The sequence below is a fragment of the Sus scrofa genome, chromosome 4 (genome assembly GCF_000003025.6).
Source record: "Sus scrofa isolate TJ Tabasco breed Duroc chromosome 4, Sscrofa11.1, whole genome shotgun sequence".
NCBI lineage: Eukaryota > Metazoa > Chordata > Mammalia > Artiodactyla > Suidae > Sus > Sus scrofa.
Window position 1 is genome coordinate 108,796,378 of NC_010446.5, and position 23,467 is coordinate 108,819,844.

At 45.8% G+C, this 23,467-nt stretch overlaps 1 protein-coding gene across 2 annotated transcripts in view; it reads left to right on the forward strand.

The window, feature by feature from the left end:
• The window catches only part of TMIGD3 (transmembrane and immunoglobulin domain containing 3), a 56,697-nt gene continuing 51,257 nt past the window's right edge, over positions 18,028 to 23,467 (forward strand). For both annotated transcript variants that reach the window (NM_001243436.2, NM_001302771.1), the window contains exon 1: positions 18,028 to 18,072. The gene's annotated coding sequence lies outside the window, so the exon portion shown is untranslated. The remainder of the gene's footprint in view (positions 18,073 to 23,467) is intronic.

Here is a 23,467-nt window from a genome sequence, read left to right on the forward strand (position 1 = left end):
TCATTCTTTCCCGCCTTTCCAATAAAAGGAGACATTCCACGAAGACCAAGGGGACCCCAGACCTTTGTCCACCCTGCCTCCTCTTGTAGTCACTACGGGACCACATGATTGTAGGAGCCAGGACCAGAACCTCCAGGATCAGGGCCAGGAGACCGGGTCTGGCCTGGGTGGGAGTAATCCCCAAGCTTGGCACCTAGTAGCTTCAAAGGATAATTTGATCCGAAAGCCCTTGGGTCATGCTTTCTAACACAGCTGCTAGAACAACACCCTGTAAACAGGAAATGCCTTCGGAAGTGCAACTGAGTGCTTATTTTTATTCTTTAAGAAGCTATTAAAAAGCCTGAGCAGAGGATGACATTTATCTGGCATTACAGTTAACAAGCCAGAGGTGCTCCCTGACAACCTTGGTTTTATGTTCTGGGCACTTGTGTGCCCGTGGCTGTTTGACAGGTGTTTAAATTCCCAAATTAATCTATAACTCATTTTGCCTTGTAAACGAGTGTCTAGTCAAGGGATTTGTAAGTTGCTTGGTTCATTTGGGCTGTCGGAGAAAAGGAAAAGATTTACTAAATCCCAAACCAAGATTTAGATACCTCTGTGCTTGGAATATGGAAAATTTAGCCCTGGGACAAAGGAAAATCATGTAAAACAGAGAATGAAGAGGCTGTAGTTGGGAAAGACTAAAATTAAGAACTGTCGACTTTGGAGTTCCTGTTGCAGTGCAACGGAAACGAATCCGAGTAGGAACCATGAGATTGCAGGTTCGATCCCTGGCCTTGCTCAGTGGGTTGCGGATGTCGCATTGCCGTGAGCTGTGGTATAGGTTGCAGACGCACCTCCAGATGCCACATGTGTGGCCCTAAAAAGCAAAAAAAAAAAAAAAAAAAAAAAAAAAAAAAGAACTGCCGGCTTCTGGAAGAGATCTAGCAGTATGGCCACCACACTACTCATCCTGCCCTGTGCCAGGTCCCACCCCTGTCCTGGCTAAGTACCATTTGTTTCAGTTCCACGGCCTCACCATCTAGGGGGCACTTCAGGAGAGGTGTTCATCTTAGGTAACCCAGTCACGCAAGGCCGAGCCAATTCCTCAGGGGCTCTCCTCACCACCCTGTGGCTGCAGCCAGCACAAAGGAGCAAACCCCAGTATTACAATAAAATAACTTCTGGAAAGCTCCTGACACACCGTAGGTACTCAGTAGCTCCCTTTCCCTGTTATTTTCTTCTGGGAGATACACTCCAGAACATTAAGAGTTGTGTATGGGTAGTGAGATTATAAGCAATGTTTTTTCTTATGTTCCCTCATTTTTTTCCTGTTGGAAAGAAATCATTTTTGCAACTAAAGAAAAAAGGTTCACTTAAACACTCTTACACAGACATCTGATCACGCCAGTCGCCTTCACTGGCTGTTCATTGCCCCTTGGTCAAGTCCAAACCTCAAAGCATGGCTTACAAGATGATCTGTGATTTGACCTTGATCTCGTAGTGAGGTGCCCCATCTCATGCTCCACCACCTCCCCTACACATTACACGCGCTGACAGCGCCAAACCTCTTGCAGATCCCTCAACAAGCCAGGCTGTTGCCTGTTTCTGCATTGGGTTGTCCCTCTGCTGGTGACTGACCCACGCCCTCTATCCCTTCCCTTCCATCCTGTGTCCATCCACAGGTTCACAGGTAGGAGCATATTCTGGGACACCTGACCTATTCTCTTTTCTAAAAACTCAATTCGAACACATCCTTGTGGAACCTCTTTTCTTTCTTTTTCTCTTTTTCGGCATGCATCCTTCTCAGCTTTATTTTGTCTGTGTGCTAGAGTCATTTTTCCTGCTAGACAAAACTGTTTCCATGGAGTTCCCCTGTGGCTCAGTGGGTTAAGGATCCAATGTTGTCACAGCTGCAGCTCGGTCAGGTTGCTGCTGTGGTGTGGGTTTAGTCCCTGGCCCAAGAACTTCCATATGCTGTGGGAGCACACAAAAATAAAAAATAAATAAAATAATTTAAAAGTATTTTACAAATTGAAAAAAAAAACACAATTTCCGTTTCTTAATTTTCAATAGTGGTTCAGTGCCTTCTTGCCTGTGATAGTAGTGCATATTATTGTCTGCAGAGTTCACTCAAATTCTCTAGGAGTTATAATGTGGTTGGTTGGACATCTCAATACTTTATTTTCGTTAAAGCGAGGAGATTGGATGGACTTAACACCTCCTCTCCGCAGGACTGCAACAGATATTGGTATATAAGCTTGTCCCTGAATGTCCTGGCTATTTGATTTCTTTCTTTCCTTTTCTTTTTAATTCTTTTTTAAAAATAGCTGATTTACAATGTTCTGTCAATTTCTGCTGTACAGCAGTGACCCAGTCACATACATATATTGTTTTTCTCACATTATCCTCCATCACGTTCCATCACAAATGACTAGATATAGTTCCCTGTGCTATACAGCAGGATCTCATTGCTTCTCTACTCCAAATGCGATAGTTTGCATCTACTAACCCCAAACTCCCAGTCCATGCCACTCCTTCCCCTGACCCTCTTGACAACCACAAGTCTGTTCTCCATGTCCATGAATTTGTTTCTTTTCTGTCAATAGGTTCATTTGTGCCATATATTAGATTCCAGATATAAGTGATATCATACGATGTTTGTCTTTCTGACTTACTTCACTTAGTCTGAGAGTTTCTAGTTCCATCCACGTTGCAGCAAATGGCATTATTTTGTTCTTTCTTATGGCTGAGTAGTATTCCATTGTGGCTATGTATCATATCTTCTTAATCCATTTATCTGCCGATGGACATTTAGGTTGTTTCCATGGCTTGGCTATTGTGAATAGTGCCACAATGAACATGGAGGTGCATGCATCTTTTTTAATGAAAGTTTGGTTCAGCTATATGCCCAAGAGTGGGATTGCTGGGTCATATGATAGTTCTCTGTTTAGTTTTCTGAGGTCCCTCTATACAGTTTTCCATAGTGGTTGTACCAGTTTACATTCTCACCAACACTGCAGGAGGGCTCCCCTTTCTTCACACCCTCTCCAGCATTTATTATTTGTTTCTTTGTTAATGATAGCCATTCTGACTTGTGTGAGGTCATACCTCATTCTAGTTTTGATTCGCATTTCTCTAAAAATTAGTGATGTTGAGCAATTTTTCATGTGCCTGTTGACCATCTGTATATCTTCTTTGGAGACATGTCTATTTAGTTCTTCTGCCCATTTTTCAATTGGGTTGTTGGGTTTTTTGCTGATGAGTTGTGTAAGTTGTTTGTATATTTTGGAGAGTAAACCCCCTGTTGGTTGCATTGTTTGACATTATTTTCTTCCATTCTGCAGGTTGTCTTTTTTTTTTTTTTTTAATGGTTTCCTTTGCTGTGCAAAAGCCTGTGAGTTTGATTAGGTCCCATTGGTTTATTTTTGTTTTTATTTCTGTTGCCTTGGGGGATTTCTTTCTTGATCGGTGCAGGTTGATAAAAAAGGGTAATAGATCCACTGACCTAGCTGTGGTGATGGTGGTTTGTGCAGTGAGCATAAGTCCTTCATTTGTCCCAGATTGCTTGGCCTGTTGTGGCTTCTGTGGGAGCCCAGGCACATGCACAGCCAAGACTCTGGGGCCAATCAGGTGCTTGTAAAGGAGAGAGAGCCCATAGTTTAGCTACCGGTTTATTAATAGCCAGATGGAAGAGATGCCTACGGCAAGGTAGGGGAAGGGCAAGGAGCTTCCATACCCTCTTCAAGACTCCCCAAATCTCCACCAACCTGTAAGCTTCTGAACTCTTTTCTTAGCTCTTAAGTCTCCAAACTGAAAGTAAACAAACGTGCTCTGCTTTGTCGCTCTTTGCCCATTTAGATGTTTGTCAGGGCGCCTAAGGATGCTTGATTATATTTATTTGTGGACTCCCCCGTCTCCTGCTAAGAGACTGTGTCATTCCTTAAGGGCAAGGACTGTGTCTTTTGTTTGGCAAATAGAAGATGCTCATTTAGATTTTATCTCCTGGAGCAGCACAGAGGTAGCCTTCAGGATTGGAGGAGAGAAGGGAATTAAGCCACGGCCCCTACTGCCTTTATGGGACTTGCAATTGGATCATGGAAATGAATGTGATTAGGCGGGGTCAAGAAAGAAGAAATTGTCATAAAAGCTAAACACTTTATATGCTTTATCTCTCATTTAATCCATAATTTACTTGGAAGTAACTACTACTATTTCATAAAAATGAAAAATTGAGACTTTAAGGAAGTGAAGTGACTTGACCAAGGAACTGGTAAGCTTCCCAAATCCAAGCTTCTAATCCAAATGCAATAATGTATTTGATTCTACCATATGTATGAAGTTCTCAAAAATCTATTCAGGGGGAGTTTACCAAGATTCAGGGGGCATCTTGGCCTCTTACCTTAAAAGCAACCTGGATCCCTGTAAAAGGATACCCAGGATCAGTGGATTAATCCAAATTTTCAGGGGCTGAGATCTCTGCTGCTCCTTCTCAATCTATTCTCCCACCTCTAACTCTAAGAAAAAAACTTGAAAAACAGAAGTTTCCTCGAGTTGCTGGATCCTCATCTGTTTGCCTTGGGGATCTCCTAGGTCTCAGGAGACAAGGACAATCTGACCTGTGTTTCCAATACCTGTGGTAGGGATAGAGTAGGCTAGTTACTTAAGTAGTTGTCAAAGCCTTTGCAGGGGACCAGAGATAGAGAGGGAAACCTAGGGAATTTGGGGAGACCACTGTAAGTTAATAATTGCTCCAGAAAGCCATCAGGACATCATGGAACGAAGCAGTCTTGCTTAACTATAAAACCATAAACAAAAGCAGGCGCTATGCCTCAGGTCATTAAGGAAAGATAGAACGAGGCCCACATTCAAGTTCAGCAAGATAATGACCCTTAGGACCAAGGACGGGAATTTAAAGGAGAGATGACATTCCAAAGCAGGAGACCCTCGTTATACAGAAACCTGAGATGATTCCACATATTTTAGCACATGTTACCACCCTTCTGCCGATTTAAATAAGCCCATGACAGTCCTGGCTGGAACTCTTAGGGCCAAATACTCTCTTACTCGATATGAAGGAGGAGCTAGTGATGTAAGCCTGCCGTCTGGTTGAAGAATAAGAAAGAAGGCCATCTCTCCCCTCTCCCCACTTTCCTTGGATGATAAAATGTAGCCCACCTAACCCTCGGGTCGGAGCCTCCTCACCTGCCCACTTGTATCCCTCTCAAGCATCCTATCTTAATAAATCTATCTTTTGCCTCTCACTTTGCCCCTCACTGAATTCCTTCTGCGCTGAGACACAAGGAACCTGAGCCTCAGTAAATCCAGATCCCAGGTGAGTGATTCTAATGACAGAAACTGTGCGTTCAAGTCCCAGTCCGAGTTTAGGCTGGGCTCACGTCAGAGGTGTTTCAGGTTCACCTGGACAGGACTACTTCTTAGGGCTCCGTTAGAGCAATAAGCCCTGACGATGCAGATGCGGGGGCTCTAGTACAGATGTTCATCTTAGGTTACCTAGTAAGCCAAGGCCAAGTATGTTCTTCCTCCTCCCCAGGCCCTCTTCCTAAAGCTCCGGCTGCAGGCTCACATGGAGACCTACCTCCTGAATAGCTTCGTTAATGACTTTAGAGTCCGATTGAGATCAGGTAGCCTCCAAGCTGGCACCAACACCCATTATACTCTCCAAAGATAAGGAAACCAAACATTAGCTGGCTGGTGGCAAACAGTGCCGCAAACGCACCCACGCCTTCCTCCCCTCGCCCCTTCAAAGGAGCAGCAAAATGCCATTCCTGGCCTTATTTGGACAAGGAAATAAAGAACTGAATGTGATCTCATATGAACCAGTCCAGAGAGGTTCTTCTAGAGAAAACACGTTCACCTCCCCTGGAATCAAGTTGCCTTCCTTCCTTCTTGCCTCCAAGGATCCTCTAAATAACCTCACCTGCCTGAGCCCCATACATTCTCTGAAATGGTCCTGCGAACTCTAATCATTACACGCAGAGAGAGGAGACAGCTTGGGGAGTATTTTCTCGCCCCTTGATGCCTTTTGTTTTGTGTCTTGTGTATCCACATAATTTCTACTCCCTTGGGACCAAACTATTTCTTCAGTGTAGCCTGGTGCGGTCCTCTGAGCAGCAGTCTGCAGACCATGCCAAGCCTGTTAGAAACGCAGGTTCTCAGGCCCCACCCCTGACCCACTGAGTCAGAATCTGCATTTTAACAAGATCCTCCGGTGATTCACATGCCGCTTAAAGTCTGAGAAGCTTTAGGCTAGAATGTTGTTTACTGACCCACAGACTCTTCGGCGATGGTGGTTGGTATGCAGAACAGGGGACGTTTCTCGTCTCCCCATGATCCTCCACTGTGGACCACAAGTCTACGGATCCTTTTTTTTTTTTTTTTAAGGACTGCATCTGCAGTATATGGAGGTTCTCAGGCTAGGGGTCGAATCAGACCTGTAGCTGCTGGCCTATGCCACAGCCACAGCAACATGGAATCTGAGCTCCACCTGTGACCTACACCATAGCTCATGGCAATGCCAGATCCCTAACCCACTGAGCGAAGCCAGGGATCAAACCTGCGTCCTCATGGATGCTAGTCAGATTCGTTTCTACTGAGCCACAATGGGAACTCCTCTACTGATCCTTTCTGTACGGTTTGGTACACACTGTGTGTTTTTTCACTGCCCTGCACAGATATTTTTACTAATAGTAAATAGTAATCAGGACAAGAAATTTGACCGAGCCTTCATATGCTGGGTGATTTATGTGTGTGATGCCTTTTAATCATTACTGCATTCATTTGCTGGGGTTGCTACCTCAGACTGAGTGGCTTAAACAACAGAAAAGAATTTCCCCACAGTTCCGGAGGTAAGACGTCTAAAGTCAAGGTGCTGGCAGGTTTGGTTTCTACCAAGACTTCTCGGCTTGCAGATGGCTGTCCTTTGGCTGTGACCTCACATGGACCAGCCTCTGTGTGCCTCTGTCTGGTTTCTCTCTCCATGTGTCCAAACCTCCTCCTCTTATAAATCAGATTGGATTAGGGCCCATCCTAATGGCTTCATTTTAACTTAATTACCTCTTTAAAGACCTTATCTCCAAATAAAGTTACATTCTGAGGTACTGGAGTTAGAAATTTAACATATGAATTTTGAAGGGATACAATTGAGCCCATAACAACTATAAAGTGGCTAATTATGATTATCTCACATTTTAAAAAATATTTTTGTTTGTGTTACGGCCGCACCTGCAGCACATGGAAGTTCCTAGGTCAGAGGTCGAATCAGAGCTGCAGTGGCAGGCCTACAGCACAGCCACAGCCACAGCCACATTGGATCTGAGCTGCTTCGGTGACTTGTGCTGCAGCTTGCAGCAACACCGGATCCTTAACCCACTGAGCGAGGCCCGAGATGGAACCTGCGTCCTCAGGGAGACAACATTGGGTCCTTAGCCTGCCGAGCCACAATGGGAGCTCCCATTATCATCCCCATTTTATAGATGAAGAAATAGAGGCTTAAAAAATTTCACTAATGCCACACACCTACTTATGCCAGAGTCAGAACTGGACCTTTTTGTTCACTCATGAGTTTGTTTACTCATTTATTTAGCAAATATTTATTGCACATCAATTACATCCTATGCATTGTATTGGGTGAGAAGGATACAGAAATCACGGTTCCAGCTCTCAGGAATCTTACATTTTTGTGGATTATTTTTTATTCTGGAGTCTCTACACTTGCTCTTTCTACCGCTATATTGATTCATTTTGGTGTAACTCCACACCATTATTTATCGCCAAATTCAAGAAAATAGTATAACAACCTTGCAAACAAAACTGGCCTCTGAATCTAGCCTCATAAACCTCTCACTGACACTATATTTGCTTCAGGCCAGTCCTGGCCATTTCCTCGGGTGATCAATTCATCCTGGTTTGCCTGGAACTTGGACTTTGCTGGGTTTAGCACTGAAAGTCGTGTGTCTTAGGAAATTCAGTCCTAGGAAAACTATCCTAGTTGGTCCCCCTCATATTTCCTGCTTGTGTCTTGCTAGGACAGAGGATGAGGTAGGCGCAGACATTACATAAATAGAGACCAGTATCAGAATCAAAATGGACCGATGGGGCAGTGGGACTTCAGTTTCACCCAGGCCTCTCTACTTTCGCGGTAGAGAAAACAATAGGTCAGCGAAAGCCGAAACAATAGGTCAGCTATTGTCCCCACAGATGGGAACTGAATCAGAGGTGAAATAGAGCATCTCCAGCCTTGGCTGGTCTCCATGTAAGCACGAACGCCACACATGAACAAGACCATCTCTTGAGGTTCCCCAGCTGAGAGGTTGGGGATTTCTGAGCCCCAAATATTGAGCTGTGCTTCCTTGGATAATCTCAGGGTCAGTTACCAACAGGTGAGGACCTCTGACAGCAGGGAGCCGAGGTGGCCCAGGCAGGCCTCTCTGAGCCAGCCACTTTGGAGAGAGCGGAGACGGCCGTGCTAACACTGAAGCCCTTGGAATGTGGAGAGAGGAGCTTCTGAAAGGCAGCCAAGTCCTACTGCATAATTGATGACCTGCCGCAGCAGGGCTGCCGACCTGCTCTGATGCTTCCCTGATGCGGATGCATTGCCACTGCCCACTGTCTCTTAGATGCAATTTCTGGCGAGCTCCTGCATATGCAAGAGGCAGGCCTCTCGGCTGCAGAGGTGCCAAGGGCACTGTACTTCTGCTTTTTGTTATCCTGTAGGGTCATCCCTTTTTTTTTTTTTTTTTTTTTGCTGCACCCCTGGCATGAAGAAGTTCTGGGGCCAGGAATCGAATCCATGCCCTAGCAGCGGCAACGCCAGATCCTTAACCCATTGTGCCACCAGGGAACGCCAAGATCATTTTCTGTTATTTATAAAGAGCCCCCTTTGACCACACCTGAGTTTTTGCTAATGAAGTCACTCAGGGTGGGACCCCCCCTAGAGAGCTTCAAGATGGAGGTAGGTCCCCAAAAAGACCTGGGAGGGGAGGGCTTGGAGATGGGTTACAGAAACAAGGGGACCCAGGAGCTTCCAAGCAGGTGATGGGGGTAGAGAGGACATGAAACTCCACGCACCGCTTCCCCTCATATTTTGCCTTGTGTATTTCTTCCATGAGGCTGTTTCTGAGTTGTAGCCCTTGTAATAACCTGGCAAACAGTGTTTTCCTGAATTCTATGAGTCATTCTAGCCAATTATGGGGCCTGAGGGGAGTGGTTGTGGGAACCCTCAAATCTGCAGTTAGCCAAGCAGCGGTGTGTGTAGCCCGAGCACGTCACGTCGGGTGTCTGGCGTCTGAAGTGGAGGCCGTCTTGTAAGATGCTAACTGCAGGAGTTAGTGTCAGAATTGAATCAAGTTGTGGGTGTTGGAGAATTCGAGTGCTGGTGTGAAAACCTCTCACAAATTTGGTGGCGGAAAACACACCCAACAATGAACATACTAAGCACCAAGGAGGAGACCCCAAAACTCACATTCAACTGGGGATCGGGATACACCCGGAAAAGTGCATCATGCAGTCAAGTGCCCAACAAATATTTCCTTGAAGTCCCTTTCATCCTCAATGTAATTTCCTTTTTTTTTTTCTTTTTTTTTTTTTAGGGCTGCGCCTGTGGCATATGGATGTTCCCAGGCTAAGGGTTGAATGGGACCTGCAGCTGCCAGCCTACACCGCAGTCACAGCAACGCCAGATCTGAGCCGTGTCTGTGACACCTACACCACAGCTCACGGCAATACCAGATCCTTAACCCACTGAGTGGGGCCAGGGATCGAACCCAAGTTCTCATGTATACTAGTCTGGTTCGTTACGGCTGAACCACAAAGGAAACTCCTATAATTTCAATTTATATATATTCTAAGGTGCACAGCTTTATAAGAGAAGAGTGAGAAGCAAGAGATAGTTCTTATCTCCCTGTGGCCTCAGAGGCTCTTGGTTTCAGACCCGGTTCGGGAGGGTCTGCCACCTTGACTGGTGTGGCAGCTGGCGGCAGCGAGAACCAGGAGCTTGCTCTGGTCGCTCACACAGTGTTTGAGTCCCCCGACGAAATGAAGGTTAGGTTCTCAAACTGTGGCACGTCTGCAGGGAAATGAAGATGCTTCCCCGCACTGCACGCTCGGGACACAGCGCTCAGCAGTGTCTTCCCTGACGTGTTATGCCTTGTTTTTATTTTTTTTCCAACCAGAAGGAACATCACAGAGGCTCCTCCTCTTTCTTGCTAATCCCAACTTTCCAGGGGGACTTCTGAATTTGCACATCCGCACCTCTGAATACATTTGCTGTTTCAAAAAGTGCCGCAAAGCAGGAGACTCCGAGACTGCTGAGTGGTAGCACGGTCACCTGCGCACTCAAGGGTGATTTGAAGGCCGCAGGGAAGGGCAGCTGGCCAGAACTTCTCCATCTCAGAGAACGATTCCTTCCTGTGCGACCTCAGTACTCAGAGGCCCTTGAATGTGATAATGGCTTAGAATCTTAGAATCTGCTGAGATAGGAAGGAATTTAGGGATGTTTTCACCCATCCACCTTATTTCAGGATCCAGAGACAGGATTTGCCTGGGGTCTCATACCCAGGACACTGGCCAAGCCCAGCTATTTTTTTTTTTTTTTTTTTTTTGTCTTTTTGCCATTTCTTGGGCCGCTCCCATGGCATATGGAGGTTCTCCAGGCTAGGGGTTGAATCAGAGCTGTAGCCACCCACCTACACCAGAGCCACAGCAACTCGGGATCGATCTGAGCCGCGTCTGTGACCTACACCACAGCTCACGGCAACACTGGATCCTCAACCCACTGAGCAAGGCCAGGGACCGAACCCGCAACCTCATGGTTCCTAGTCGGATTCATTAACCACTGAGCCATGACGGGAACTCCAAGCCCAGCTATTTCTAAACATCACCAAGACCTTTTAGGAATATTAGGCTCCCTCCTTAATTCCAGAGCAGACAATCATTTGCTAACTATGAACTGACCCTTAGGGGGATGAGTGGAAGGAAGAGAAGCCTGGAGGGGCTAAGGGGTCGGGAAGAGGGAAGAAGGCCAAGAGGATGAGGGAACACCAGGCACAGGCCTTGCTGCTCCCCTGCGAAGATGGACGGAGGCATCGCTCCTGGCTCTTCTGCGCAGGAGCAGGGTTGTGAGAAACTGGACGCATTGCTCTTGAGGTTGGTCTTGTCTGCTCAGCAGCCATGACCAAGTATCACAGACTGGGCGGCTTAAACCACAGAAACCGGTTCTGGAGGCCACATCTCGAAGAACAAGCTGTTGGGAGTTCCCGCTGTGACTCTGCAGTAACAAACCTCGGAGGAGGATCCATGAGGATGCGGGTTTGATCCCTGGCCTCGCTCAGTGGGTTAAGGATGTGGCGTTGCAGGCGCTGTGGTGTAGATCACAGAGGTGGCTCGGATCCAGCATTGCTGTGGCTGCGGTGTACACTGGCAGCTTCAGTGCCATTTCGACCCCTAGCCTGGGAACTTCCACATGCCATGGCTGAGGCCCTAAAAAGGAAAAAAAAAAAAAAAAAAAAAAAAAAGAACAAGCTGTTGGAAAGTATGGTTTCTGATGAGACCTCTCTTCCTGGTTTGCCAAGGACAGAGAGAGAGAGAGAGAGAGAGAGAGGGAGAGAAAGAGAGATCTACCTATCTCTGATGTCTTCTTCCCCTTCCCACCCTGTAGATACACCTCATTTCACCTTAATTACCTCCTTAAAGGTCCTGCCTCCAAGTACAGCCAAAATGAACGGCAGGGCTCCAACATATAATTTTTTTTTTTTTTTTTTGGCCTTGGAATCAACTTCTGGGGCCAGGAATCAAACCCATGCCACAGCACTGGCAATGCCAGATCCTTAGCCTGCTGAGCTGCCAGGGAACTCAACATACAAATTTTTAATTATTATTATTTTTTTGGTCTTTTTTTTTTTTTTTTTTTTTTTTTTGTCTTTATAGGGCCGCACCTGCTGTAATATGGAGGTTCCCAGGCTAGGGGTCTAATCGGAGCTACAGCTGCCAGCCTGCACCACAGCCACAGCAATGCAGGATCTGAACCGCATCTGCAAACTACACCACAGCTCATGGCAACACCCGATCCTTAACCCATTGAGCAAGGCCAGGGATTGAACCCACATCCTCATGGTTCCTAGTCAGGTTCGTTTCCACTGTGCCACCACAGGAACTCCAACATACAAATTTTGAGAGGACACATTTCAGTCCCTAGGAGTTCTCATTTTACCCTGCGGAGGATCTCATTTTGGCCATGATGAGTCTTTTTGCCAGACCTGGGTTTGGCATTCTAAGTGCTTCTACTTTCAGTGGACAGGTTTTGCAGCTTCCTGGGTCACAAAATATGATGCATCCCCCTCAGAAAGCCACCCCAGCCCCCCAGGGCCTCCCAGGTGCTCCTCTTCTCTGCACCCACAATACCTGCTGGGGGAGCCTCAGCCTTGCTGGTATACTTTTCCATGGCGTCTCTGTCCATCTTCTCTGCTAAATGGTGGATTTCTTGAGGACATGAGACCTGTGGGGCTCGTGGGAACAAAAAAGCCTTTCTGAGTCCCCCATTTCTTGCCTGTAGGGAATAGATTGTGGCCTCTGTGACCTTCCCTGAGTTCCAAAGGGTAGGTTCAAAGAGTTGCTAATCCGGGAAGGGAGGGGACGCAGAGAGAGGAAAAACCGTCTAGGAACACTCGTGCAGCCTTGGGCCAGGGTCCTGGTTCCCCCTCAAGGAATACACATAACAGCATCTTTTCATTCTTCTGCAGAAAAAAAGCTCCCAACAAATGAAAGATGTTAACAGCTTATGAAGCATTCTTCATTCCAGAAAAAAAGGACCACCAGATCCAGTCCCGGGGCCACTAAACACCAGCTTTGAAGAGGAATGCAAACTCACATCGACCCGATCCTTATCTGTGGCCCTATTTTCCATTCCAGGACGATGAGGGCACCACTTCCTCTCCCTCACAGGAAGGCACAGTCTTTAGGGCATTAGCCTGCTTGGACCTCCTTTGCCTGGCATAGCAATAAAAGCTTTTTTTTTTTTTTTCCATTTGCCCAAAATTCTGCCTCATTGTTTCTGTTTGGCCGTGGTGGACAAAGGCCAAATTTTGGCAACAGGCAGGGCCTACGTCTCATCTCATTCAGGCGCCTATCCCCAGCATCCTGTCTGGTGTGCCCTTTACCTTTAGCCATTTGGTAAATGTTCACGGGATGAGCAAAAGAGCTTTCTAAAGCTGTGGATACCGAGACACGTCCACCACGAAGCTAGCAAGGTTTAAGCACATGGACCCCTCAATTGCACCAGGACCTATCTAGCAATTTCAAAGTCACAATGTGGCATCCCTGCTCCCCACCCCCACCCCTTGCCAAACAAACAAACAAACAAACCAAAAAACACATGTAAATTTTAGCTCCATAAAACCTGAGTGTGCGTCTGGGTTGCTGAGGTAGGGTGTGGCACTCTGCTATAATTACTACCTCTTTTTTTTTTTTTTTTTAAGCAAGTTATTGTAGTGCATTTATTCATTTCAATGTGATTCAAAATTTAAAAAAAAAATCTATGTGTTCAACAAATATCTCAAGTGACACGAAAATAGGATTGTAATTTTACCCTTAGGAATCCTCTGATTTTCCCGCTTAAGAAAACTAAGATATTGAAAACAAAGCCCTTGAAGATTTAACATTGATCCTGTCCTATTCCCTTTTCAGAAAAGAATGTGGAACGCTTCACAATTTTGCGTGTCATCCTTGCGTAGGGGCCAAGCTAATCTCTGTATCGTTCCAATTTTAGCACATGTGCTGCTGAAGCCAGCGCTATAATCGCTACTTCTTCTCTACCCTGTTTGCCCCTAGAGGGGAGGGAAGCACCTTAAATACATTTCTCTCTCCTGAGATTATTATTACCTTTTGGCTTTTTTTTTTTTTTTAGGGCTGCACCCACGGCATATGGACATTCCCAGGCTAGTGGTCAAATCGGACCTGCAGCTGCCGGCCTACACCACAGCTACTGCAGCATGGGATCCAAGCCACATCTGTGACCTACACCACAGCCCACAGAAATGTTGGCTCCTTAACCCACTAAGCGAGGCCCAGGATTGAACCGTGTCCTCATGGATACCAGTCAGGTTCATCACCACTGAGCCACAACAGGAATACCACCTGAGATTATTTTTGAAAGGTATAATCTTGAAGTTCCCGTCGTGGTTCAGTGGAAACAAATCCGACTAGGAACCATGAGGTTGCGGGTTTGATCCCTGGCCTCTCTCAGTGGGTTAAGGATCCGGTGTTGCTGTGAGCTGTGGTGTAGGTTGCAGACATGGCTCGGATCTGGCATTGCTGTGGCTCTGGTGTAGGCCAGCAGCAACAGCTCCAATTAGCCCCTAGCCTGGGAAACTCCATATACCATGGGTTCAGCCCTAAAAAAAAGGACAAAAGACAAAAAAAAAAAAAAAAAAAAAAAAAAAAGATATAATCTTGTCACTGAACTATCTTCTTCTTCTTCTTATTGTATTAATTTTTGAGTATTGAACCTGCATCTGGTGCTGCAGAGATGCCGCCAATCCCATTGCACCACAGTGGGAACTCCATCATCTTATTATTAGTATTATTGATTTAATTTTTAAAAATTTAACACAATTTTTATCTTTTTTTTTTTTTTTTTTTTGCCTTTTCTAGGGCCGCTCCCATGGCATATGGAGGTTCCCAGGCTAGGGATCTAATCAGAGCTGTAGCCGCTGGCCTACAGCCGCTCAGGATCGGAGCCTCCTCTGAGACCTACACCACAGCTCACGACAACGCCGGATCCTTAACCCACTGAACAAGGCCAGGGATCGAATCTGCAACCTCATCGTTCCTAGTCAGATTCGTTAACCACTGTGCCACGACGGCAACTCCAAAATTTAATACAATTTTTAAAGGTTACACTCTATTTACCATTATTATGAAGTACTGGCTATAGTCCCCCTGCTGTAAATACAAACTTGTAGCCTATTTTATGTCCCCAAATTTGTCCCTCTCACTGCCTTCCCCCTATATTGCCCTTTCTGTCCCTCTACCCCCTGACTAGCTCTAGTGTGTTCTCTATCTCCGTAAGTCAACAAAGGCATTTTTGATCAAAGGAATTGAAAATACTGGAGCTGTGTGTCTAGCATCATGGAATACACTGATTTCAAAAATCATTAACTAAAGACAAAATAACATGCCCAAGTGTGATTCCAGGACAGTTTTCTTCCCACCAACTATACTCATAGTCTTTACAGAAAGGGGGAGCATAGTTCTTTAGGGCAGCCCTCAAATTCTGTTCCTTTCTTTCTTTCTTTCTTTCTCTCTCTCTCTCTCTCTCTCTCTCTCTTTCTTTCTTTCTTTCTTTCTTTCTTTCTTTCTTTCTCTTTCTTTCTTTCTTTCTTTCTTTCTCTTTCTCTCTCTCTCTCTCCCTCTCCCTCTCCCTCTCCCTCTCCCTCTCCCTCTCCCTGTCTCTCTCTCTCTCTCTTTCTTTCTTTTTGAGGGTCGAATCCTCGCCATATGGAAGTTCCCAGGCTGGGGGCGCTGGGGGTGGGGGATGGGGCGAATCAGAGCTGCAGCCACAGCAAGTAGGATCCAAGCCTCGTCTGCGACCTACACCACAGCTCACAGCGACACCAGATCTTTAACCCACTGAGTGAGGCCAGGGATTGAACCTGAATCCTCATGGATACTAGTGGGGTTCATTAACCGCTGAGCCACAAAGGGAACTCCTCTGGGTTTCTTTAGGATCTTAGTTGTCTGCCTGGACATCCAGCTTTGGAGGGCAGACGTTCTCATACCTTCTGGATCCAAAGTCTAGCCAACCTGACCTCTCATTCCTGTTTCATGTTAGCCCACTTCTCTCTGCCCCCGCTGTCCCTGACTTGGTCTCTCTCCTGGTTATTGCAACCGGCACTAACTGGTCTTTCTCCTTCCTCTCTTCCGCTCTTCAATTCATCCTTTACAGGATAGCCAGAGAGACCTTGTCAATGATTCGAGTAAATCATATAACTCTCATGCTTGAATTCCTCAGTAGCTCCCTATTATACTCAAGATAAAGCGCAGATTCCGTGGCGTGAGATACAGAGCCCTCAGGACCTGGCTGCTGTTTGCCTTTCCCTCCTGTCCCCCTGTCTCTCACTGGCCTTTCAGGGCTCATCACATTGAGTCACTTGTGGTTCCTCGAAGGTGTCGAGCTCTCTCCACCACCTGGGCTCTGGCTCCCTCTGGCTAGAGGCTTCCCTCCTACTTTGCCCCAACTCATCTCCTCCGCTTTCAGCTTAATGTTAGCCACAGACATATTACATGAGACACATGTTTATTTAATTATACATTTTCCAGTAACCATGTTTTTTGTTGTTGTTGTTTTTTCTTTTAAGGGTCACACTGGAGGCAAATGGAAGTTCCCAGGCTAGGGGTTGAATCAGAGCTATAGCTGCTGGGCTATACCACAGCCACAGCAACGCTGGATCCAAGCCATGTCTGTGACCTAAACCACAGCTCACGGCAATGCCGGATCCTTAACCCACTGAGCGAGGCCAGGGATCGAACCCAAGTCCTCATAGATACTAGTTGGATTTGTTTCCCGTGAACCATGATGGGAACTCCCTAGCAGCCATGTTTTTAAAAGTAAAGAGCACATGAGCACCACAGCACAATACTAATATTTTATGTGATGCAATGGCAAAGATGGAATTCAGTCCTACTGAAACAATGAAAGTGGTGTTAAATGGGAAAATATGGGAAAATATTTCACACTGCTTCTGCTTTTAATTTTTTTTTATTTTAAGGCTGCACCTGTGGCATATGGAAGTTCCTAGGCTAGGGATGGAACTGGAGCTACAGCTGCCAGCCTACACCACAACCACAGCTACACCAGATCAGAGCTGCACCTGCGACCTACACCACAGCTCAGGGCCACTCTGGATCCTTAAACCACTGAGCGAGACCAGGGATCGAATTCAAGTCCTCATGGATGCTAGTCGGGCTGATTACCGCAGAGCCACAATAGGAACTCCAGCTTTTAAATTTAAATTCGCAAAAATTACAAGCTCAGTTCTTCAGTCATACCAGTCACACTGCAAGTGCTGAATAACCCCATGTAGCTGGTGGCTGTCGTAGTGGACATCACAGGTCCAGACAGCCCTTTCTTTGACATGCCCAGTCTGCACTGGATGCCTTCCCATGTGTTCCTACAGGATGTTGTGCTTAACCCCATCACACTGCTTATCACACTGTGATATATTTGCCTGCTTACTTGCCTCTGTTTTTCACTAGACTCTGACCTTCTTGATAGTTAGGACGCCGTCTTACAAAATCTTTGTATTTTCAGCACCCTGCAACTCTGGCTAAAAGAGCTGCTCAGGAGTTCCCTCCATGAAGCAATGGGAACAGCGGTGTCTCTGCAGCGCCAGGATGTAGGTTTGATCCGTGGCTGGCACAGTGCTTAAAAGAATCTGATGTTGCTGCACCTGCAGCGTAGGTCAAAACTGAGGCTCAGATCTGATCCCCGGCCAGGGAACTCCTGGTGCCACGGGGAAGCCAAAAATAAAATAAAATAAAACAAAACAAAACAAAATAAATAGCTGCTCAGTTTGTTTGAATGAGGGTGAATGCCGGGATAGTGAAAATATTCTCTGGGCCTTCAAGGCACTACAAACTCTGGTCCCTGACTGGTTCTTATACTTCTGCCACCCTCCTCTCGTTCCCTCTGTGGCAGCCACACGGGCTCCGTTCCACTCCTTGAAAGCCCTACGTAGGCACTAACTTCGGGGTCTCAGTACAGTGTCCTCTGGGCCTGGAGAGCCCTTCCCCCGAGAGTCTGCCGACTTCACTTGCTCCGTCTCCACATTTAGGTACCTCGTCTAAGCTGCCTCCTTCTGCCAGTCATTTCCCAACCCCTTAACTTTATTTCTCATCATTCATGAGTAAGTCCAGGCCTCTGCCCCCAGAATAGGGGACTCCTGATGCTCTAAAGGCAGAGGGGTTGGAGGAATGGAATATGTCTGTTGGAAGCTTCCATGGCAGTTGGTGAGCGAGGCTGCCAGTTGGACTGATGGCAGGGACTCCAGCAGGTTGCTTGGAACAGAAGAGGATCAGGTAGGAAAGATCCTGGGAAAAGCTCTCAGACCAATGGGGGGCTGCCCGAGTCCTGAACGGCCCTGGAGCAGAGCAGGAAATGAAGAGCCGGAGGCAAAGATCTCTGTCTGAGCCTCCCTGACTCGGTGACCCCTGCTTTGTCCTCACCTGTAAAATAGAGATAACTTGTATTTCATAGCGTTGTGGTGAAGATGGCATGACATGATGTATATGAGAGGGCTCTGTAAATAGTGAAGCATCTAAGAAATACAAGTTTTAACACTGTAGGCATTTCCCCATGAGTTTTCCTGTCTGTCCATCCTACACACTCGATCACTGAGTTTTCTGATTGTATATAACTCAGGGCTCTTGTAAACTTTCATCTCAATTGTAAAACTCAGCCCTTTCCTCTTGAATGTCCCTCAGGGTTCAGAAAAAAACAAATATCAATCTGGCTTGGAGAACCACCATCATTTGTCACCGAAGGAGCTATATTTTGGCATCTCATCAAACACTGTTTTCACAGATTGCATTTGTGAGTTTCTTGTATCCCCAGATAGGCTATCAGCTGCTTGACTTCAGAATCATTTACTCCTGGGTTTAAATCTTGGCTTTGCTGCTTACTTTGCTGGTTAGGACTTTGGGTAGGGTTGCTCCATCTCTGAAAGCACAATATTGACATCATCCACAATATTGACATCATAATACCGTCATTTTTAAAGTGTGGTTGTGAGCATTGAAAGAGATAAGGCATCTCAAATTCTTGACCAAGTACCTAGCACATAGTAAGAGCCTAACCAATACCTTCTGAACAATAGTTGCCAGCACAATACTCAGCACATAGTAGTGCTGGGTTTTCCCAAAAAACACAATTGAGAACTAGAAGGGAAGCAAAGAAAGCAAACACTAATTCAAGGCCAGTTTTAGTTTGAATCTTCCAGCTTCTCAATAGAAACTGAAAGAGTTATGGCTTCCTGACCCAGGCAGAGACTTAAAAAGTAATATGAAAGCAATTTAATATTTTTTTAGATTGACAACTGATAAATCTGACCTGAAATATGGCAATGAGTTTGGATAGAGGAAGGGGTTACTGGCAATATTAGTCCTGGGCTGTGGATTGGACGGCTGCGGGATATAGGTATGAGACAGCAAATTTTCAGGGATATTCTCCAATTTCAAGTCATCTCCCCCATTTTCATTCCATGCATCCTGATTATTGTTCAGAAATTTTGATGTTTCAGAATTTTTGATGTGTTTATTGTATATCACTGAAAGTGATCAGCATTATGTTTGGTTGGTTGGTTTTTTGTTTAATTTTTCCACCCACTCAACAGTCTTAAAACTACTGAGCTCTAGGTTTTAGGGATCAAAGACAAAGAACATAACCCCATGTTCCGGTGCAGGAGACAGACACATAACCAACTGTATTAAAGTGCTGTACCAAATTACCTGAGGTACATTTTCCACCTATTTCTGTAATTTAAAATTATAAAAATTATATGCTTTTTCTTTTTTTTTTGGCCATGACTATGGCAGTGGAAGTTTCAGGGCCAGGGATCAAATCTGCCCCACAGCAGTAACCAGATCCACAGCAGTGACAATGCCGGGTCCACCAGGGAAATCCAAAGTATACATTTTAGGTAGAATTATTTTTCATCTCAGCTTTTGAAAAGATACTGTACTTCCCTATTCTGGCTTCTATTGTGATGTTGAGAAATCAGTTTCAATTCAAATATCATTCCTCTATAGATGATATCTTTTCAGTTTCAGAGGTCTTTTTTTTTTTTTTTTGTCTTTTTGCTATTTCTTGGGCCGCTCTCACGGCATATGGAGGTTCCCAGGCTAGGGGTCGAATCGGAGCTGTAGCCACCGGCCTACGCCAGAGCCACAGCAACGCGGGATCCGAGCCGCGTCTGCAACCTACACCACAGCTCACGGCAACGCCGGATCGTTAACCCACCGAGCAAGGGCAGGGACCGAACCCGCAACCTCATGGTTCCTAGTCGGATTCGTTAACCACTGTGCCATGACGGGAACTCCTCAGAGGTCTTAGCATGTTCTCTCTCTCCCTTTTTTTTCTTTTTTGGCTGCCCCACAGCATATGGAGTTCCCAGGCTAGGGATCAGATCGGAGCTGCAATTGCCACCTATGCTGCAACTGTGGCAGGGTGGATCCTTTAACCCTCTGTGCCAGCCATACATATTTATTTAATATTCTGTAACCATTAATACTTTTTTTTGTCTTTTTAGGGCTGCACTCACAGCCTATGGAAATTCCCAGGCCAGGAGTCGAATAGGAGCTATAGCTGCCAGCCTACGCCACAGCCACAGCAAGGCCGGATCCAAGTCTTGTTTGCGAGTCTACACTACAGCTCAAATCATATACCTAGTAAAGAATTAATATCTACATCACAGCTCATGGCAATGCCAGATATTTTAAGCCACTGATCGAGGCCAGGAATCAAATCCTCATCCTCATGGATACTAGTCGGGTTCATTACTACTGAGCCATGATAGGAACTCCACCTGTCATTAATATTTATACTTAAAGTCTTGGCTGGCTCTTTTTTCTTTGCCTGTTTCTGCTGTCTTTCACTCAGGAAATTTTGTATACTCGTGTATGTTGTGATTTTTGATTGTGAGCTCACATTCTTTGAAACTTTGTGGGAACTCTGAGAGACCTGAGTGGAGAGAATTTGTGTTTGCTTTTATCAGAGGCTAGGATATTACCAAACTGAGATCACTTTGAACTAAATTTTTGACTTGGGTTTTTTTTTTTTTTTTTTTTTTGGAACATGAGGAAACCTGAATTCAAACCCCAAATTTATTTACGATCTCAAATGTGCTTAAAAATGTACAAAGCTAACTTTTGACCCTGTACCAAATGCCTTGACTGATATATTGTTTTTTACTATGTTCCTTTTGTAATAGGGGTGGGGCTGGTGGCTGTTAGCTGGAGCCCAGTAGTGCGAGACCTTAGTTCAGGGCAGTTAGAGGTCCTGCTCCCCCAACTCAAAGAATGTCCTGGGAAGCAGATCTTGGCTTTCTCCCAGAGCCATCCAGGCCCTCTGGCCTCCAGCTGGAGGTGACCTCAGGGGATGGAGCCCAGGGACAGGCTGTGTCTTGCAGAGCTCCAGAGGCCTCACTGCAGCCACCCACTGGCCGGGCCCAGGCCCTACTTCTGCAACCTAACGGCAGTGGCTATCTCCCTGGTCACAGTCGCATTCGCTCTGTGTAAGGATGAGAACTGGCTGAGTTCTCGGGTGGCTTGCATCCTCAATGATAAGAGCAGGGTCTGGGGACATGGCCCAGAGGGTGCCACTAGCTGAGACCTGTCTCTTCAGCCAGGTCTGGGCACTGGCGGGAGGACCCAGACTAGGTCTGGATGAATACTCCTGGGCAGGGTGACCAGCCCACACCTTGGCCCCCTCTTTGTAACCTAGACCTTGGGGGGTAAAAGCTGCTGCTTGAAACCTTGAAGAAGTAAGAGGAGGGGTAGTGATGTCACTTTACTAATAGGATTTGTTAAGTGTTAAAAGCCAAGAGGAGGCATGGAGACAGAATTTTAATGCCTCCTCTTCCTTTTCTTATATATTATACCTTTAGATTAAAAAGTTGCTTAGTAGAATGACATCTGTTTTGATGGAGATTTACAGAACCTTGTGTCCAGACTGTGACCTCACCTATGTGGACAGCTGTAAGAACAAAGGATTTGACACCAAGAAGTCGGCAACAAATAACCATGCCCCTCCCGCACCCTTCCTATAAAAGGGCTTTGCTGAAATCCTTTGAGGAGTTCAGGCTTTAAAGGCATGAGCCCCTGTCTCCTTGTATGGCCCTGTAACAAAACTTACCCTGCTCCCAACTTGGATGTTTTAGAATTGTGTGGCCTCTGTGTGCATTGGGCACGTGGACTTGTGTTCAGTAACACTTGGAGGAGTATTTATTTGTGTGTCTCTTTTAACTGTTTACTTTGCATCTAGTCCTTTGTAAATCTTGGACAAATGTTTAGGTCTCGTATTAACCCTGGAACTTATGTGGACTTGAGACTTATTGTGCTGCCTCCAAGTGGCCATTAAAACAAATGCTCTAGATGCCTGTGGCTCAGCAAAGGCTCTAGAAGGGCTACCAGCTTCAGCATTCACCCACCTTTTCAGATTTGTGATGTGGTTTCATCTTTGACCTTTGAATGCATCTTTCATTTGCTTGTCAAACAGAAGATGTTTGTTACATTTTATCTGGTGGTTTTGAGAGATTTATAGCAGAACAGTTTCTCAAGTATGAAATCCTTCTTAGGACTACACACCTCCATAGGTTTGCACAGCCCATTCTGTGGTGGGGTTTTTGTTGTTGTTGTTGTTGTTGTTTCTTTTCACCTTTTTAAGGGCTGCACCCGAAGCATATGGAGATTCCCAGGCTAGGGGTCTAATCGGAGCTGTAGCCACCGGCCTACGCCACAGCCACAGCAATGCAGGGTCCGAGCCGTGTATGTGACCTACACCACAGCTCATGGCAATGCCAGATCCTTAACCCACTGAGCAAGACCAGGGATCGAACCGAAAACCTCATCATTCCTAGTCGGATTCATTAACCACTGAGCTACAACGGGAACTCCTCTGTGGTGTTTTAAACTTGATCTTTGGTGTATATTTTCTTATGTTTTTATTATCTTTGGTATGTGGTGGGGTTTTTTTGTTTGTTTGGTTGGTTGGGTTTGTTTTTGTTTTTGTTTTTGTTTTTAGGGCCGCACTGGCAGCATATGGAGGTTCCCAGGCTAGGGGTTGAATAGGAGCTATAGCCCCCGGCCTACACCAGAACCACAGCAACGTGGGACCTGAGCTGTGTCTGAGACCTACACCACAGCTCCTCAACACCAGATCCTTAACCCACAGAGCAAGGCCAGGGATTGAACCCGGGTCCTTATGGATGCTAGTTGGGTTTGTTAACCACTGAGCCATGACAGGAACTCCATATGGTGTATTATTTTAATTCCTACTGCAGGTCTGTGGGATAGGTATTATTATTATCGTCATTCCCATTTTAAAGATGAAGAAACAGAGACATAGAAAAGTTAACATGCCCAAAATCACACAGCCGATAAGCGGTGGCTTCAGTGCACGTGTACTTAACCACTCCCATCAATCATATTCAGTTTCTTTGTGCTCAGCACTCTTCCTGTTGACAATCAGGATGAGGAGGCAACGCATCCCCAACAATGAAAAGACAGCATAAGCTAATATACACTCAAATTCTATGTTATGGGTACAGGTTCTTAAGCACAATGCATGTTTATAGAAAGGGTAATCAAAGGGGAAGTTTCCTGCTAGGTTTTGGACTTGAAATAGGCCTTGAGAAGTGGATTTGAATCCACTAAGTAGGAGAAAAAGGATCAAAGAAGAAATTTCAGAAGGGAGGAG